The sequence below is a fragment of the Phyllostomus discolor genome, chromosome 4, assembly GCF_004126475.2.
Source record: "Phyllostomus discolor isolate MPI-MPIP mPhyDis1 chromosome 4, mPhyDis1.pri.v3, whole genome shotgun sequence".
Lineage (NCBI taxonomy): Eukaryota > Metazoa > Chordata > Mammalia > Chiroptera > Phyllostomidae > Phyllostomus > Phyllostomus discolor.
In genome coordinates this window covers 97,435,096-97,442,739 of record NC_040906.2, presented here as the reverse complement: position 1 = coordinate 97,442,739, position 7,644 = coordinate 97,435,096, and the positions used below count along the sequence as shown (strand labels likewise).

The 7,644-nt window shown below is 41.2% G+C and overlaps 2 pseudogenes; both read right to left on the bottom strand.

Moving 5' to 3' along the window:
- Positions 1 to 1,114: 1,114 nt before the first annotated feature.
- LOC114495213 lies at positions 1,115 to 1,845 on the bottom strand (annotated as a pseudogene).
- Positions 1,846 to 4,917: 3,072 nt separating this feature from the next.
- On the bottom strand, positions 4,918 to 6,414 carry LOC114494888 (annotated as a pseudogene).
- Between the last annotated feature and the right edge of the window lie 1,230 nt (positions 6,415 to 7,644).

Sequence of the window (7,644 nt, the reverse complement as noted above, 5' to 3'; positions counted from 1 at the left end):
ATGTGAATCATTCCACAGACATCTGTCTTCTAGTCCCACATAGGGCGATGTTCTTCAGCTGTGTTCTAGAACACCATTTCATACACTATTAAGCTGCAAATCTATGCTAAGCATATAAGACCATGACTGACAAGGAAATAATTTGTTTTTTAAATTATGTATTCAACCCATTTGATGTTATTTTAAAAAGTGCAGTACTTTTCTTAGCAATGAAAGAATTTAGAAACTAACTTTAAAAAATCAGCAAATGGTTAACAAATTTCCTTGAAATTCAGTCACATATATAGTGCATCCTAGAAAAGAGGAGGGGCAAGACAGGTTCTACCCACTCTCGTGAGTTTCATCAAATACTGAGCCTATTCAAGGGTGTAGAGAAAAGGCAACTTTCAAAAAAGAGCATGTTATTAAATGAGGCATTGACAACACTCCTTTCTAAGAGCACCAGGCGGGGAACATGTTTTCTAAACTAGATCTAGGAAGTGGGATGTGGAATCACTCCATCCTCCTCCCCTAAAGGGCTGTCCAATGGTTGATGAATTTTTTAAAAAGTGACTAAATAAAAACAGCCCCCCCACACACACTCCCCTCCTAAAAATAGAAGGAAAATAAATAAAATGAAATGTTCCAGATCACTTTCCAGAATGGGACCTGGGAGCAGCTTCAACAACCCGAATTAGTCTGTTACAGAGTCATCACAAGCATGCCTTGCTTTTAAACAAACTAACAAAAAATGCTTTTTCAAAAAAACAAAACAAAAAGCTAGTACTGATCATTTTTCTGACAATACAGAATTACTCAAAATTAACCAGCACTGAGAGGCGGGAAGGGACCATACCTACGGGCCTTGTTTCACATGGGTGCATGAGGATAGGTGCAGGGCATTTGTCATTATTGCAAAAACGAATTTTATTTTTTTAAAGATTTTATTTATTTATTTTTAGAGAGGGAAGGGAGGGAGAAAAAGAGAGAGAGAGAGAAACATCAATGTGAGGTTGCTGGGGACCATGGCCTGCAACCCAGCCGTGTGCCCTGACTGGGAATTGAACCTGTGATGCAGGTTTTGGCTTGCAGCCCGCACTCAATCCACTGAGCTATGCCAGCCAGGGGAATTTTAATTTTTAATCTTTAGTTTGATTTAAACATTGCTTTTAGTATGATGCTGACACCAGCTGTGCAGAAAGGGCTCTGGAGAGATGTTTATAGCAGCACACACCTGTGATTCTTCTTCAGTTCTGGAGGCTCTGGGGCAGCCAATATTGCTTCATCAGGTACATTCTTTAGGCCTTTCTGTGTGAGCACAGAACACTCCAGATCATGGGCCAGCTTTTTAGCAGTCTCTGTAGTTATAGGCTTCTGTTTGTTGTTGGCAAGTTTCTCAGTAGTTGTGGGGTCATCTCTGAGATCAATTTGGATCCCAACAAGCAAGAAAGGAGTCTTTGGACAGTGGTGAGTTATCTCAGGCACCCACTTTTCTTTCACATTTTCAAATGAGAATGGAGAGACCACTGAAAAACAGACTAGAAATACATCTGTTTGTGGATAATGCAGCAGTCATAATCTGCCATAACTCTCTTGCCCTGCAGTGTCAAAAAGTCCAAGAGTATATGGCTCTCCACCATCATAACTGATACAGCATAGTTGTCAAAAATAGTTGGTACATATTCAGATGGAAATTTATTTGTTGTGTAGGATATCAGGAGACATGTTTTACCAATGGCACCATTACTCACAACAATGCACTTAATAGTTTGCATTGCTGAAACAGCTTTCTATCCACTTTAAATATTTCAAATCCGATGATGACCTCAGCATCTCCACTGGGGTGTTAGCAGCACTGCGTGGGGTCTTCTCCTACTTTAAGATTTTTTATATTAAAATTACCTTTATATATTCCCAACCCAAAGTTTCCATATACTCAGACTAAAATTATATTGCTGGATTGTCACTGACTACTGTTTATTTTTTGTTTTTGTTTTTTTTTAGAAGCTCTGTTTGATATAACTTTCTGAGATTTTGGAAATGTCCATTCTCTTTGTTGTCTGTAGCAACTAGCCACACATGGAACTGAATTTTAAATTTTACTTAATATTAATTAATTAATTTCAATTTCTGTTTCAATAGCATTTGTGGCTAGTAGCCACCTTATTGGACAGAGAGGGTTTGGACCACTCTGTGGGAGGGATGTCAGAGGGTCAAGGAGTTCTGAGCTTGGCTGAGGTTAGGTAGAAGCAGAGCTGCAGTGTGTCCACTGCTCCCATCTTCCAGCCCTGCTCAAGTCTCAGTCAAAAGCCTCCCCTGGACCCCCTGCTCAACGCTCCTCCCTTCTTGGCACCTGCAAGTCATCATCTGTGTTCCTCTCCTGGTCCTGTGCATGTGCTGCCCTGTGTATCTAGCTTTTACCCTGTAGATCATTTCTCTGTGTCCCCTGAGACTGTGAACATGTGGCACCATCAGGCTACTGGAAGGTCCTGTCCCAACGCAGGGTGAAGAACCAACTCAGGCAAAAACAAAACCTAAAGACCATGGGCCAAGATTTGTGAAATTTATCCTGAACTCACCTTGACCTGCTCTGTACCCCTGCCCCTCTTAACCTCTCTTTCACCCTCACTTGCTTTTTAGGAATATTTTATTGTTTTTCTCCACCATCCTGTTTCCCCTATTCATGTCTCCTTGCTTTGACCCTCCCCTTCAGTTTCCTCATTAGTATCTATCTCTAGTTTTTGGTACCTTGACCTACCTACTGTGCTTCCTGAGAACTGACCTCTTGGGGGTGAAAACAGGTGTCTTCCTGAGGCCAGAGCCAGGGCCAGATCCTGCCTGGGACTCTGGGGTTACCTGCTTCCTCCATTCAGTATAGGAACCCACAAATACTTATTGATTGCTTAATACAGACAAAAACCTATTTTAGAAAGACATTTCTGTTTTGCTTTGTTTTGAATTGCTTCTCAGTTGTACAACACATGCAGTTGCTTTGCAAAAGCAAAATCAAAACAAATGACTACATGGGGATCTAAGCTGTCCATCCAATCTGCTTCCTCCTCTCTGTGATTTTTTTTTTACATAAAAGGTATGTATTTAATTATATCACTTAATAGGACACTATAGGCAAGTGGTTCCAGGGTTTGCTTTTTTTGCAACTGGATTTAAAAAGAAATGTGGTAAAATATACACAACAAGGTTTACCATTTTAACATTTAATGTACAGTTTAATGGCATTAAGTACATTCACATTGTTGTACAACTATCACCACTATCTATCTCCAGAGTCTTTTTATCATCTCCAACTGAATTCTGTATCCATTAAATAATAACTCCCAATTCCCCCTTCCCTCAACTCCCTAGTAACTACTATTTTACTTTCTGCCTCTGTCAATTTAATTATTCTAGGTACCTCATGTAAGTGGAATCATAGAGTATTGGTATCTGGCTTATTTCTCTTAGCACAGTATATTCGAGGTTTATTCATGTTGTAGCATATGTTAGAAATTTGTTCCTTTTTAAGAGTGAATAATATTTTATTGTATGTATATACCACATTTTGTTTATCCAGTCATCCATTGATGGACCCTCATGTTGTTTCCACCTTTTGGCTATTGCTGGAATAATGCTGTTATGAACATCAATGTACAAATACCCATTTGAGTCTTTGCTTTCAGTTCTTTTGGCTATAACCCAGAACTGGAATTGTTAGATCATACAGTAATTCTAAGTTTAATTTTTCTGAAGGATAGCCATACTGTTTCTCATCAGCATTGCACGAGTATTCTGGTGTCTTCATATCCTCACCAACACCTGCTATTTTTTTTTCATATGTGTTCTTTGGAGGCATGTCTGTTCTCCAAATACTTTGCCTATTTTTGAATAAGGCCCCCCCGCATTGTTGAGTTATAGGGATTCTTTATATATTCTAGATATTAACCCCTTATAAGATACATGGTTTGCAAATATTTTCTCCCATTCTGTGGTTTGTATTTTTACTCTGTTAAGAGTGTCCTTTGATGCACTAAAGTTTTTAACTTTGATGAAGAGCAATTTATCTATTTTTTGTTGTTGTCTGTGGTTTTGGTGTCATATCCAAGACATCATTGCCAAATCCAATATTGTGAAGCTTTTATCCCTTTGTTTTCTTCTAAGAGTTATATACTTTTTGTTCTTATGTTTGGGTCTTCTATCTATTTCGAGTTAATTTTAGTATATAATGTAAGGTAAGGGAGAAGTTTTGTTCTTGTGCTTACTTAGGTTTATTTCTGGGCTCTTCAATTTTAAGTTCTTTTTATTCTCTGACTTCATCAGCCTAAGTGTGATATATATTTATTTGCCTCATTGTCACAAATTGCTGCCTCACCACCACATATATCCATATTCAAATACAAGACCCAAGGATGTGGAAGTGTGTGTTCCTCTCTTATTTAATCAGAAGTATTTTCCAGGAGTCCCCTGGCCCCAACAGATCTCTCTTAAGCAATGATTTGCAGAAGCCAGTTTGTACTTGCTTATGAAAACAGATTATTACATTTTCTAGAATTTTGTGAGCTGGTTGCTAACTACCACCACCTTTGATATTGCCCTTATGGGAGCATTGATAACACAGAACTTGGTGACATGGGACATTGGTTTAGAGCACACACTTGCCTGTAAGTCTTCCTAGTCAGAACTGGAGAATATGGCCACTCATACCTTAAAGGAGTCATGGAAGTGTGTATCTGTCATTTTCAACCTCTCTCAAGGGAAGCTGACTTTGCTAGCAGGCAAAGAAAGGGAGAGTTAGGGAAGTAACTGTGGTGTTTGCCACTAATGGCTCCCAAGGGTGGGAACTTTTTGAACTCACTTAAAAGCATGTCTTTGAAATGTCTCAAAGGACAGAGTGCTGTGGGCTCAGTGGTAGGATGGACAGAGCTCTAGCCATTGACATAGTGATTATAATAAGAGGTGAGGCTGTAAGGCAGGCTTTCTCAACCATACAATGGTGCCTGGCAAGGTCATGGCCTCAGTAACTTCCTGTGACCTCAGTGAAGGGCTGTCCTGACAGAGACTGTGAATAGCCAGTAGACATGAGTCTTGGGTGCTTACAAAAGGGGAAGAGGCTTGTGGGGCTGCACCAGGGATGGGGGTAGTAGAAGTGTTCCCTGAGGAAGACCCAACAAAGGATGGCTTGCCATACTTGACCAGGAATTCCTTGCTGATCAGGCCATGGATGGCCATTATCCTGAGAAATCCATGGTGAAATTTCTTGCCAATGAAGGCATAGATGAAGGGATTGAGACAGCTGTGGAAGAAACCCCAAATCTTGGTGGCATCCATGGCCTGACCAACGTTGTTTTGGCACTCATAGTTCTCCTCGGTGACCTGGAGCTTCATGAGGGTGTCTGACACCAGGGCCAGATTGTAGGGCAGCCAGCAGAGCAGGAAGATGAGCATAATAGCAAAGATGACCTGCATGGCCCAGTGCTTCTTCCCCATGTGGGCCTGAAACAGCGTGTACAGGCTGAGTCCATAGCAGAACAGCATGACAAGCATGGGCATGAAGAAGCCAAAGGTCTGAGGCAAGACCCGCATCATAGTGCACCATTTTGTTGTATTGGGACCCAGATCCTCATAGCAGACAGGGCCAGAATTATATGGGTGGATTGTCCTGTGGAAGACAAAGATGGCCAGGGATAGGATCAGGGATATGGTCCTGATGCCTAAGCATATGAACTTGACCCAGTGCCGCTTCTGAGTCAGTTCGTGTGTGGCATACACAATAGCCAGGTAGTGGTCCATGCTGATACAGGCCAGTAGTAGAATACCACTCTAGAAGTAGACTTCTACTCACTACTTCAGGAGTGAGGCCACCTTGCATAAGATTGTGCCATAGATCCAGCCCTGTGCTTTGCCAGATAGGCAAAGAGCAGGTTTGCCAGGGACAGGTTCAGCAGGTAGACATCAGTGACAGAGCAGCTGACCTGGCTGTGTAAGACAACTGGCAACACCAGGGAATTTCCCAGGAGGCTCAGCAGGAGGACCAGGGCATAGATGACAACCACAGCATACTTGTTGATATCCAGAGATTCTGCTGGCATGGGTCAGGGTGGGGCAAAAAGGGCAGGTCAGTGTTGTAACTGTAATTGGAGAACTCCTAGATGTAATTCTCCTTGTCAAAGTTTTCTGTATTTGAGTAGTCCATATTTGTGGCCTGCTGTTGCTGCTACAGCTGCTGTTTTTACTGAAGTGGTCTCTGATACTTCCACTGTGACTCAGAGCTTGGTAGCAGTCAGGGCTGTTGGACAGGAAAAAGTGAACCAGACTTTATGAGGAAACTTCTGAGCCAAGGTTGCCAAAAGGGAAATCCAAGAGACATACCAGGGAAGGTGTTCCCACAGAAGAGCAATAAGGTCTGTTCTAGGACTCTGACTCCAGGCCATGGTGATTCCATATCAGGTCTGGGGATTTTCATGCCTTCTTATCTAATGGCTTCTGGAAGAGACTGCTCATCTGAATGTGGAGATTTGCCTAGTCCATTTCTGTCTCTGAGAGTTTTGAATCCTCACTTCCTTCTTTAAAAGGAAGACACAGGCAACCCCAGCCCCCAGCTGACAGACTTGCCTAAATTCACATGTGCACTTTCTTTTTCCCTTCTAGGGTTAGCATGACAAGTGTCTCTCCCCCCTCTTTCTGGAGAATTCTTGCACCTGGCTGTGGGATCCACTGCCTCTCACTTGAACATCCTGCCTCCTGGCCTTTTGCCCATCAACCACCTTCTTTCCTTTCAGCTCCTGAACTTGCTTATGTCCTCTCCTTCTGTTCTAGGTTCCATTTAGTTACCATTCCTCTATGCCCTCCTTTTCATATGCAAACTTTTTGACAAAGCTGTTGTCTCTACTTTGCCAATCTTGTTCACTATTTAACCCACACAGCTAGTTTCCTTCCTATCACTCTCTTGGAACAGCATTTGCCAGAATTACCAGTGACCTCTGGTTTACTAAATCCAATAAACCTTTCTCTCTTTCTCTTTTTTTTTTTTACATTGTAAAATGTACATTTTTTTTACTTTTAACACATTATAGAGAATTATATCAAAATATTAATGGTGACCTCTGGCAATGTATAATGAACACCTCTATAACCTTCACTTACATTCACACCAAATGTTAACATTTTTGCCACATTTGCATTCTTTCATATACATGCAGACATGCACAACCATAGTTTTATCTAAACCATTTGAAAGTTGCAGATATGACACTTTTATCTCTAGATACTTCAACATGTGTCTTCTGAGTACAACAAGTGCATTCTCCGACATAATGACAACACAATGATCAAGCCCTGGTAACTTAGCCATTAGGTAAGACTGTTATGTACCATGCAGTCTGTATTCAAATGTCCCCATGTCCTAGCTGTTTCCATATATAAGATCCTCAGTTGCATTTGGCTGTATCCTTTAAAGCATTTAAGTGGGCTTGTTTTGTCTTTCATGATACTGACATATGTGAATAGTCTAGGTCAGGTTCTCTCCTACCCTCCCTGCTCCAATGTCCTTCTTAAATAAAACTGCCTTAATCATTTTTAAGTATTTTCTATTCATTATGCTATTACAGTTGTCCCATTTTTTTCTCCTTTTTATCCCTCTCAGCCCTGCACCCCCATCCCTCCAAGCATTCC